The sequence below is a fragment of the Protomyctophum parallelum genome (assembly GCF_964188405.1).
Source record: "Protomyctophum parallelum genome assembly, chromosome: 20".
In the NCBI taxonomy this organism is placed as follows: domain Eukaryota; kingdom Metazoa; phylum Chordata; class Actinopteri; order Myctophiformes; family Myctophidae; genus Protomyctophum; species Protomyctophum parallelum.
The window spans coordinates 36,297,678-36,310,177 of record NC_139718.1 but is presented as its reverse complement, the minus strand read 5'-3'; the positions used below and the strand labels follow the sequence as shown (position 1 = coordinate 36,310,177).

The 12,500-nt window shown below is 44.3% G+C and overlaps 1 long non-coding RNA gene across 1 annotated transcript in view; it reads left to right on the top strand.

Annotated features, from left to right (window-relative positions):
- LOC310877344 overlaps positions 1–1,573 on the top strand; it is a 6,492-nt gene extending 4,919 nt beyond the window's left edge. Inside the window, exon 3 of the long non-coding RNA XR_014570803.1 lies at positions 12–1,573. This is a non-coding gene — a long non-coding RNA (uncharacterized lncRNA). The remainder of the gene's footprint in view (positions 1–11) is intronic.
- Positions 1,574–12,500: the final 10,927 nt, after the last annotated feature.

Here is a 12,500-nt window from a genome sequence, read left to right as displayed (position 1 = left end):
TCTCCATCCAGAGGTTGTCTGCTGCAGGCGTTGTAGGGGTCACATCTAGGATCCAGCTATAAGCCATTTCTTCTCTGCTGAAGTGGACCGTCCCCATGGGCCTTTCTTTGTCTTGCTCCCACTGCCCTCTCTCCCCTTTCTGGAGGGTGCTGGACCTCATTGGCACCGTTGAGCTGACACTATAGAATCACTACAGTAATCACGCAGACGTCTCATATACCACTGTTCACCAATTAGATCCCAGTAGTTTAATCATCTTACTGGCTTGTATCCGGATTAGAAACGTCTGTCCTGAATCCATGTGAACGAGGCGCTTAAGACGGACCCTGACCCAGCCTCTTGGTTCTGTTCCATGTCTAGTGAAACCTTCCTTCCTGTAGTAACTGCCATCTCCTGGGTTGAAGCTACTGTATACTTCCTGTTCTAGCTTCCTGGTAGAATCCGAGTTTGCATGCAAAATGGCATCTCACGTTTTCTCACTGACATCGATCATATCGTGTATGTAGCTACAGATATTTACAGTATAGACTACTGTATGACAGGACACGGTATAGATTTGACTAGAAAACTGTTAATTTAACTCTGAGAAGCGTGTAAATGTAACCAAAATGTGTGCACTTTGGTTACATTCGTACACCGCTGCTCAGAGGTTTGAAGGATAAATTAAATCCTGCGGATTTTACCCGGTTGGTGTTATCCGGCGCAATTCAAGATCTGTGTTTGGTGGAAAGAGAGAGTCGTTGTTGTACATTCACAGATCTTTGTGATTATCGATCGATCACGCACGGCTGTGACTCGGCTCTGTTACTGATTACATGGTCCAGTCGCTCGTGGTCGGATTTCACTTCTCAGACGTTGTGGCAACAGTGTCACCTACAGGAGGACGGCGTTTGGGAATGTTTCATGTGTTCGTATGACACGGGGAGGATCTCGTAGCCAGTTTGTAGTGGTAGAAATGACATCGATTATAGGGAGGGGCCGCGTCCACAGAGAATGCCTTTCGAGCTGAGGAGCGCTTTGGATAGCATAGCATATCCATAGCGCTCGCACACAGCGTGATGGCCGAGGATCAACCATCCAACTGTTCACTGCTCATAATCTCTGATATCTGAAAGTGTAATGTAAACATGGACTTCTCCTGGTTGTAGTGATGATTCAACATTGGATTGTAAATTACCGGGTTGTCATACAGGATGACCGGCGCTCCTCTCCAAAAGTTGAACTGTTTCCATGTCGTATAAACTATAAAGGACGCGGCACTCAAATAACGCAGGGTGTCGGGAGTGCTGAAGTGCGATGGACGGCTGGGAAGAGGAGCGCACTGGTCAGCACGTCTTGACCATAGAAACACACGGCACTGCCTGCCTACTCTAAAGGTGTTCCATGTGGACACGGCCCCTTACAGTACACCTACTCTAAAGGTGTTCCATGTGGACACGGCCCCTTACAGTACACCTACTCTAAAGGTGTTCCATGTGGACACGGCCCCTTACAGTACACCTACTCTAAAGGTGTTCCATGTGGACACGGCCCCTTACAGTACACCTACTCTAAAGGTGTTCCATGTGGACACGGCCCCTTACAGTACACCTACTCTAAAGGTGTTCCATGTGGACACGGCCCCTTACATTACACCTACTCTAAAGGTGTTCCATGTGGACACGGCCCCTTACAGTACACCTACTCTAAAGGTGTTCCATGTGGACACGGCCCCTTACAGTACACCTACTCTAAAGGTGTTCCATGTGGACACGGCCCCTTACAGTACACCTACTCTAAAGGTGTTCCATGTGGACACGGCCCCTTACAGTACACCTACTCTAAAGGTGTTCCATGTGGACACGGCCCCTTACAGTACACCTACTCTAAAGGTGTTCCATGTGGACACGGCCCCTTACAGTACACCTACTCTAAAGGTGTTCCATGTGGACACGGCCCCTTACAGTACACCTGTCCTTTGCAAACGGTTCCGCTTTCACATGAACCCATTCTGACCTGAGATCAGATCAGATTCTAAAAGTGTCTTCTACATCCTGACAGTTTTCTGAAAAAGCTATGTTTCTATGTCAGACCTACAAGCTCGTAGAGATCTGCTATTTTTCAATAGCTAAATTATAACATAATGTATGTAAACACCAAAAGGGGTTCCCTCTCAAAATGGGTTAAGTAAAAAAGAAAATGACTACACTTTGATGTGGTGGTGGTCAAGATGGTTTAAACCCCTTTCTCTCTCTCTCTCTCTCTCTCTCTATCTCTCCTACACGGTCTCACTCTCAGCTCCTATACTGACTGTCTCGGTAAGGAAGGATTGGGCTGATCACTCTTTTTTTTTAAGAGGAAAAAGGGGTGAATGTGTTGCATACTGCTGAGTTGGAAAGTATACTGTGACCCTGACATCCTAATTAAAATGTCAGTTGCAGTTAAGCTGAAAGGTGGGGGTGTATCTGTGCCCATGGTTAGTGTAAGCACTAGACTTTGCCACTGAGGCTGCAGCAGTGGCTTCCGCAGTGAGCCACACATGCGGGACGGACGCCGAATATGCGTGGAGCGACTATGTGGATGGTACTGCATTATGCATGTCACCAGTCAGTCACCACTGCTTAAAACAAAACAAAGAAATGCAGATCTACAAGTTCACAGCGTGTCGCAATGCGACACATTGCGAGCTTGTAGATTGGCTATTTTCCGTGAAGAGGTTTAAGGTAGAGTGAAAAAAAAGCGGGGCCCTGGGGGACTCCGGTCAACTAGCTATATGGTTTAAGTGGTAACGCTAGGTGGGATGTAAATCACTCTGCTCCATTTTGATTCATTTTCTGTCCTCTCACTATAAATGATGGATTCCAGTTGGACTTTGAAGTTACTGAGAGGGATACATATGAAATCTGGGTGAACGTGTCTCTCCTGAGTGCCCTGAACTGGCCCTTTACGGCTGCAGACTGCAGACGTGACTTTTCAACTGCATTCATTTGGAGCTCCCACTCCTTACCTTATAGTCAGGGCTGTCATTGTAAAGTCAGCCTCGTTGACGCGCAGCAATGAACGAACAACAGCATAGTGCAGTGCCACAGTATTAAAGGAAGAAGGAGCACTCCTCACGTCGTTTAGAGGAGAGCTTAGCAAAGACAAACATTCATAATGAAGGGAATGTGAGTCAAAAGAGTGTGACTCCTACATCAGATGCCATGAAAATAGGTCAATGGAATATCAGTAATGGAGTTGTTTGTAAGTAACAGTGGTTTGAGGTAATGGTTTGCGTTTTTTGATGGTAAAGGAGTGAGGAATTTGAGTCCTATGTCACTTCACACAAATGGAAGGTATGTTGAAGGTCGAGGAACTAATGTTGATGCATTCGTTGCATGAGATATGTCACTTATGTATTCAAGAAAGCGGCAAATCAATTTGCTGAATGCATTTTCCGGATGTTGCGATGGGTGGAGCATAATATGAAGGTTAGAATACTATGTCAGTTGTGTGGAAGGAAGGAAGGAAAGAAAGAAAACGGATTTACTCATAATGTCGATTATGAGTGTGTTCGATTACTCGTTTGAAAGTAATCCTTAACCACACCTGCACTCATTATCGTGAGAGAGGTGCTGTCAGGGGTTCTAAACTAGGCATCCCAAAAAATGAAAACGCAAAACCAGATTGAATCTATACAATCTCTGAACCAGTAGTTCTCAAAGTGGGGTCCAGGGCGGGACCCTCAGCTGTCCTTACAGGGGGTCCCAAATGGACCCTCACAGGTCTGTAACTCTGAGAGTGTACGAATAGAACAAAAATGGTCCGTTTGGTTCCATTTTTTACCCTCTCAGAGCTACGGGGGTCCTTAAAATTCAAATGCTTTGGGAACCACTGCTCTAAACTATGCAACACGACCAAAGTTGTCCGAGAGATTTCAGACGGTTTCGTTGTGTACTAGACTGACCGTTGTGATGATGATGACGATGACGACGACGATGATGATAATGATGATGAAGATATGCGTTGCTAAGTCTACTACTGTATGTACATCACTACTGTAATCATGTGACTTTTGTTTTATTTATTTTTTCTGATTTTCTAGAAAATTTGCAATTCCCTGATATTAAAGCTTTGACGCTGGTTGGGGGGCGCGAGTGTGTGGGTGCTTGGGGCGGGCGGGTGCTGGTGACAAAATAGGTTTTTGAAAATCTTTCACATAATAATAATTATAATAATAATGGTGTGCCTTGCTCTACTGTTCTTATACCTTGTTCTGTTTAGTTTTTTTGTTAGACACTTTTGTTCCCTATTAGCTGGTTGGCAAATGCAGCGAAAATATCAGCAAATGTAAAAAATACAAAAAAATACAAAAACATTTAAAAAAAAGTATACACACAAAGTAAAGAAACAAAAAACTAAAAAGGGGAAAACAAGGAAAATGAAATCAACAGTTTGAGGCCGGATGTATACATTAGACTGTCTGCTAGCTGCAGTATCTACTTGGTATGGTGTCTAGGAGGTCGTGTATCTATAGATCTACTATCTACTGGCTACTATATCTACTGGGTACTGTGTGTGTGTGTGTGGGTGTTGAAAGCGGGTGTACAACAACAACAGGGAGAGAATGTGCTGTTGGTGTTTGTGTGTTATTTAAATTCCTGTATATCCTGTGTCTGTGATTGTGGATTATCTTCTCTATTAGTAATCAATCAGCCATAAATGAACTCAATTGCATGGTTACTGCTTAACAATGAGAGAGCATCATGTAAACAGCAAACTGTTGAGAAATAAACTTAATTTATTGGGAAAATACCGACTGCCTGTAAATGTGACGTTCTTTCGATCTGTTATTGCCACCTTGTGTTTTCTGCTATTCAAACCGACAAGGAGTTTGACTTATAGTGCTCGCTCTCCTAGCATGGGTTGAACAGTAGATTTAATGTTAGAGGCAAAATAGAGGCCACACTCTGCACTTCTTCACATCTTTAAGTTTTGGTTTGTTCAAATTACACTTAAGTTTCAACTAAGTATTCTGGAGGGTGCCATTTGGGTCCCATGAAGTCACTATACTATCTGGGAGTTAGAATATGTTGATACATGACACGTTTGGTCTGTAATGTCTACGTTTATTTGTCACTATAGACAGAGCGTATATAAAGACGTTTACAACACAGACAAAGCCAACTCGGCCAAACAAATAATTAAAAGAAAAAAACGCAACACTTTTTTTTATTGTTTTTCTTCTTTGTAGTTATTTGTTCGGCCCAAAGTATTGTGTTTGTTGTCATAATTTGTCACGATCCAAGCTGGCTTTGTTCGAGGCTTTTTGAAATGTCTATGGGAGAAATGCATGGGCCTATTATGTCCTCATGAAAGGGAGCGGGACTGCGACGCTCTACTTATACAGGCACAAATACCCCAGAGCTTGTATGTACACCTTTCAATGCCCCCCCCCATCCAAATCAGGGTTGTATTTATTGTGCCATTCCTGCAGTGCGTTCCAACCCTCCAGCACGCCCTCACAGACACGCTGCCATGTTTGAAGCTGTTTTGTTGACCAGCAGGAGAGCCGCACAAGTACAGCTGAGGACGCTCTGAGTGATTGAGGTGATGATGAACGCTGTAGAGTCTATAGTATAGACGCCTGCTCGGTGAGCGCCTCAACCATGAGATCATCATCTGCTGCTGAACAGGAAAACACTGAGGATCCAAGGTGATTGGCCGGCATAGGCGAGAGAGAAATAAGGGTGAGAGAGCCAAACAAATTAGCCAAAGATGCGCACACACGCACGCAATAGTGCACGCTCACATGTACTTACACATAATGTATTCATCAAATGAATATATGTACTGTAACTGTGTGTTTATTCCTCTATAGCTATAATATTCTGCCTGTACCGGGTTGTGCATTAGATGAGGGAGGGACTTCCCAGCATGCCTTGTTGTTGTTGTCATGGGGATGTGTTTGGATGTTTGGTGTTATGTTGTGTTCTATTATTTATTTTATGCCTATAGTGCAACAGTTAATAGAACTATACTTGATTTAATTGATTAAAAACAATAATACTGGCCCAGGCCGTAGCGTAACGGTCTGGGCACCGGACTGGTGATCCAGTCGCGGTGTGCCGCGGGTTCGACTCCCGAACCCGACACGGCCTTTACCGCATGTCATCCCCCCATCTCTCTCCCGTTTCCTGTCAGCCTACTATCTGTCCCTTAAAAAATCAATAAAAGGCGTAAGCCGCAAAAGAAATATCTTTAAAAAAAACACAAAAACAATAATACTAATATTAACCGTTTCCGCACCATTGCCGAAGCCCTTCGGCAATTGCGCTTTTATAGTGCATTCGATCAAGCGACCCATAATGCTACTCACGTTTAGCTAGCTGTGTTGTTCGCACAGCACAGCGTTCATCTTAGATCGTCGTCGCCATAATAATACATTCTATCCGCTTCTTTCAATCGCCTGTATCTCCTATTCCTTGTCCCAGATGGCATTTTGGTCAAAAATTGGATAATAATAATATATATTGTAAATATATATATATATATATATATATATATATATATATATATAAATAAATATATATTAATATATATTAATAATAAATATTGAAAAAAATCATTAACTTTTTTTTAAATAGCAAGAAGAGATAGATGTCCAAACTCACAACGTGCTGTGATGCATTGTGAGCTTCCGGGAGTTTCTTGCAGTCAGCCTCCTTCGTCGTCAAACTTGGACGGCGGCATGCCACCCCACCCATGCATGCAGAGCGAGGTGCCTCACTACCTCACTACAATGTCTACCATGGTCCATGCCTCCCAGAGCGAGGTGCCTCACTACCTCACTACAATGTCTACCATGGTCCATGCCTCCCAGAGCGAGGTGCTGAGCTATACCTCACTACAATGTCTACCATGGTCCATATAACTTAGAATAACTTCTGATCTAAACAACAGGAGGGCAGCACAATGATGCAATTGGCGTTCTATCACTTAATTCCCTCCCATGAAACAGCAGTTGAGCACACCACCACACACAACAACAACCACAAACACAGATGTCTATACACCACATCTGTTTGCCAAAGTTCACGCCGCGTAGATCTGGTTTAACACTCACCCCCAGAATATGAATGCTGGGCTTCAAGTGGTTTCATGGCAAATTGCTTCTTTTAGGTGGTATCCTCCTTCCGCTTCGTAGCATAACCTGGGACCTCTGTCCTCTCTCTCTCTCTCTCTCTCTGTCTCTCTGTCAGTCTGTGATGATGATTGTAACTGAAGGGGGCCTTCAGATGACTGATAAACTGTTGATGAATGAAAATGGAAATGCTGCCTTCAAAAAGGGGGAGAAAGAACTCTAATGAGAGGAGGAGGATAACGGTGCAGGAGGAGAGAGAGACAGAGAGGGAGAGAGAGAGAGAGAGACAGAGAGAGAGAGACAGAGAGACAGGAGGAGAGAGAGACAGAGAGGGAGAGAGAGAGAGACAGAGAGGGAGAGAGAGAGACAGAGAGAGACAGAGAGACAGGAGGAGAAGAGACGGGGAGCGGAGGAGAAGAGAAGAGGAGCGTAGGAAATTAGAGGGGGGGGGAGAAGAGAAGAGAGGGGGAATATTTCCCATTTGCAATTAACAAGATGCGTTTTTGGTATTTCTTTTGTTCTTAATATGTTATTGGGTCCTAAAAGATGAAAATTATCTTTTTAAAGGTCGCTAAGATCAAGCGCATCGAAGCGTGGCTCTCTCAGAAATGGGGGAGTTTTGATTGGTTGGGGGGAGGGAGGGAGGGGGGCACATTGGGGGAAGGGGGGGTTTTGTATAGTGCGTGCGTGCGTGCGTGTGTGCGTGCGTGCGTGCGTGCGTGCGTGCGTGCGTGCGTGGTGCCGGTGGCTCGGTCGGTGCTGGAGCTCCATCGGTCAAATGAAGGAGATGGCCGAGGCCCTCATTGAAAAGATCACATGTGATTACTGTACATCAAGCAGACAGAACACTCCAATTATCTGTCCTCTCTCTCTCTGGGAAGCCGGGGATGAAACGAGAGAGGCGGACTGATTAGCGAAAGGTTTTAAATGTCAAAACTTTGACCATCAGCATGAATTAATGGATGAATGAATATTCCGGTCTTCCCTTTGATCAGCGGCTAAAGAAGAAGAGGAGTTAACCAGGTTTAACCTGGCGTCTTTGTTGTTTCGGATCTTCTGGATCGGTTATTCATGCATTTCCTGAAAACGGCACATGATGGGAGCTTGTATGACAAATAATTTCAGACATGTAGGGCTTTTCTGCCTGTATTCGATAGTACAGTGGAGACCGAAGACTGACAGGAAACATGGGGGAAGGGTTGCAGAGTGACGCGCAGCACTTGTGCGTCGGCCTCAGGAATCGAACCCGTGACTCGCTGTCAGCCTGTGTTAGAGTCTATGGTGCACACCTTAACCACTAGGCCATCAACAGTAACACCCCAACGTATTTATTAACCTAAATTAATTAATTAATTTTTTGTGATAAATATAATGTGGGAAGAATTTTACTTCCTGTCCTATGAGTATTCAAAGACGATTATACATAACATACTGGGTGATAACATGCGGATAGGATACATTGGTTAGAATATGGGTTGAATATGGTAATTCATTTTCTGTTGAAGAGAAGGTTTGCTCATAGGGGGAGCTGTGGGGGGGAAAAAGCATGTTAGCAATAGTTCCAGGAAGTGAGGTACCAGGAACAGCTATAAAACTACATGAAGTGAGTTGCCCAGGGGTTCCATTTTAGGTATCAGAAAGTTTTAGGTGAACTTTGAGTTGCTTTGAGTTGCAGGACTGAAAAGGTATCAGTCAGGTATCAGTCCCCGAGATTAGTCAACTAGAACCATCAGTAATCTGACATCCAAACAGGCTGTGCTTTCTAGAAGATGGTGTTTCTAGAAGCCATTGTGCTGCTTTTGCAACTCCACTAATACTACACACAGTAAAACGCAAACTCTGCGAATTCTCAACAGTAAGAAAAGATTAGAGTTAGGACTAAAGCACCGCTGTAATATACCAGAAACGCTGTGTTTTTTAAGAGCTCCAACTTCTCCGTTTGAATCAATCACCTGCCTACAGCGACCTCCTTCACCGTGCTCACTCCCAGTGAGTGCAATATTTCTATCATAATATAGAGGACCGGAGGTGACTTATCTGTTTCTGAAGATGCAATCACCGCAAGAACGTAGAGCTGAATGAAAGTTACATGTAAATCTGTTTGTATCATTAGAATGTGGAGGAAATGGGAGGCATGAGCAAATGCTTTTTACTTAATGTAAGAACCAAACACACTGCACGTACACACGCACGCACGCAAGCACACACACACACACACACACACACACACACACACACACACACACACACACACACACACACACACACACACACACACACACACCACGCCCTATAAAGCATTTCTCTCTGTCTCTGTCTGTCTCTCTCTAGTAATGATCTTCCTCTATTGTTCTCAAAGGGTGTGTGTGTGTGTGTGTGTGTGTGTGTGTGTGTGTGTGTGTGTGTGTGTGTGTGTGTGTGTGTGTGTGTGTGTGTGTGTGTGTGTGTGTGTGTGTGTGTGTGTGTGTGTGTGTGTGTGTGTGTGTGTGTGTGTGTGTGTGTGAGAGAGAGAGATAGTGTTCTTCTCCTCTTCCTCTCTGATGAGTCTTCCATCATCAGACTCAGCACTAATGTTCTACCAGTCTGTGGAGAAAATGGAGGGACAGATTGAAAAGTGATTGGGTTAGAGGCTTATCCCACTACATTACATCGTTGTATACCGCAGTCATCAGGGGAGGCTTTTAGCGACACCATGGAGTCACATGATGTACGGACCACTGCAGAGAGAGAGAGAGAGAGAGAGAGTTTTCTAACTCGGTGGTTCACAAAGTGGGGTCCAGGGACCCTCAGTGGTCCTTGAAGGTGTTCAATCGGGTCCCCAGCTAAACCCATTAACACGGAGCCCCCCAGAACCGTAGTAAGCATATAGAATTACTTTTGTCTGGCAGCCCACCAGAACCGTAGCCTATACGTTTTCTAGGATTTTGAAGATGCGCGCGCATCTTCAAAATCCTAGATAGTGGATGCACATAGAGTGCATCTACTTGCATGCACTCTATGTGAAAACAAGGTTTTTCCACGGCCGACAGCCGGCGCTGTGACACTCGCGGTCGGGTTTTTTCTGCACCGAGCGAGAGAACAACAACCGGTCAAGACACCACACACAGCATTATGTCATCGTAACACCCGGTTACGGATATTTGGCTCTTCAAAATAAGGGTTGCAAGCGGAAAACCATGGCAATGTGCGATAAATAGATTAATCAATCCTGGCGGCTATTAGCATCAGAATCATTTTAACTATATTTCTGACAGCACGCCGCATGTTCGAGTCCCGTTCATGACGGCCTTTGCTCCTGCGTGTCTCTCCCCTTCTCTCCCTCCCACCTTCCTGTTTGTCTTCACTAATAACTATCAATAAAGGCAAAAAGCCAAAAACAAATCTTAAAAAAACTATATTTTATACTTTAAGTGGTTATTAAGAAATAACCAGTGTCACATTGTGATTTGTGCACTTGTATATTGGCTATTCTTTAACACATTTTTTTAGACCCACACTATTTAACCCATTCATATTTAATGACACCACCCTTAAATCGTTACGTTGCATCTTGTGTTTTCTTTCCCCTCATTTGTATTCCCCTCACACTGGGCACTGCAATCACAACTTTGCAAAACAAAACATCCAATAAAAACAAAAAATAATAAGGGTCCCTGGCGCAAACTCTTGGGGTGGTGGTCCCGGCCAAATAGCCTATACATATGAATTTGGGGGTCCTTGACATGAAAGGGTTTGAGAACCACTGCTATACAACTCCAGGGAGTGTCTTGAGATATGGCTCAGCCAGGGAGGGACAGAGAGAACGTTTGTAGCCGCCAGAGCCATAATGCACTCCCAGTGGCACAGGAGGAGGTTTCCTGCAGCATGACTATCCTGAGGGTTTGACGTTCGCCAAAATAGCTGATCTACAAGCGCACAATGTGTTGCGCTTCATGCATTGTGAGCTTGTAGATCCGCTATTTTTGGCACAGAGATTTGATTTGATGCTGTAGATTGAAAATGATGCATGCAAGTATTATTGCAACTCGTTTTACTAAGGATAGAGGGTTCAAGTGGTTATGGTAGAGGCGACCGACAGACAGACACAGACAGACAGACAGACAGGTTTAGAGACAGGCAACCACTTGAAACCTATAGCATTTCAATTCTGGGCATTTGATAGACAAACATTCGGCGAGGGGGAAAAGGAGGGGGGCCCAGTATATGTCCCTGGGGGACCCCGGTAAACAAAGTATATACTGTAGGGTTTAGAAAGTAACTGGCCCACCCTGGACCCATCAGACTACATTCGGCTGCCGTGTTAAAGTGGTTCAAATGGGTGGCCTGCGTTTATTTCAAATGATCAATCAATGGATTGTTTTGCACCTTAATTGGATCAATGGAGCCGCCACAATCAGAAGACTCAGATTCCACCTCCAGCCCGCCGTAGCCTTGATGATCTCGTTGTCACAGTATGTGGCTCTGTGTTGCCATACTGTGGCTGTGTGTGGGCATCGGCTTTCCTCCCAGCTTCCAGCCTTCGCACACCTGTCTGTGGTCACCTCATCGCACTCAATTGACACACCTGCCGGCGATCAATTCATCAGCCCTGACAGTATTTAAACCCTGGTCTTCCCTTCACTCATCGCCAGATGATTGCACAGCCTTCCGTGGTGCTATTCTTGCTTGCATCTCAATGGAGGTGGTTTCTGATGCAAGTGGAGAAACTATTTTATTTATTTATTTATTTGACAGGGACAAAGCTCATTAATCAACATGTCAGTTTTCACATCAATGTAAATGGGCCAGAGTTAGCCGAAGCTAAATTTCATCTCTAGTCCCTGGGCAGGCTCTTAAAAAATTAATGATAAAAGAAAGACAAAGTGTAGTGTGCCTGCACACAACACCATGCGTTGATGCCATGTGTGCATGTGTAAGCACATATTCGTTGTACTTGTACGACAATAAAGATCTATGAATTAGTACTGTCTGTAGCATGATTCTAGCCAGTTATTTCCAGTGTTTCTAGATCTAGTATATTCCTAGTATTTTCCTAGTGCTCCTGGTTATCTAGCTTGTTCTCCAGATTTTGCCTGCAACTTACACCTTTCTCCTCTGCTTCAGAACTCCTGTTCAACCGCCTGCTTACCTGCCTGCATGCCAGCTGCCCTGACTGCTCACCTCAGCCTCCATGTTTGTTTCCATGCCTCCTTCCCCATTCTCCAATTCACATATTGTGAATAAATAACTTAAATTTACTTCCTGTGTTTTGGCTCTGCTTTTGGGTTAATCTTTCTGCAAACCGTGACACTCGTAGGCTTATATACAAAGGCTACAATGATATTTAGTCAGATGCCAGGTTCACTAGTGGCATCCTATAGTGCAAAACATTGTATAGTTTCAATGTACAGATTATAAA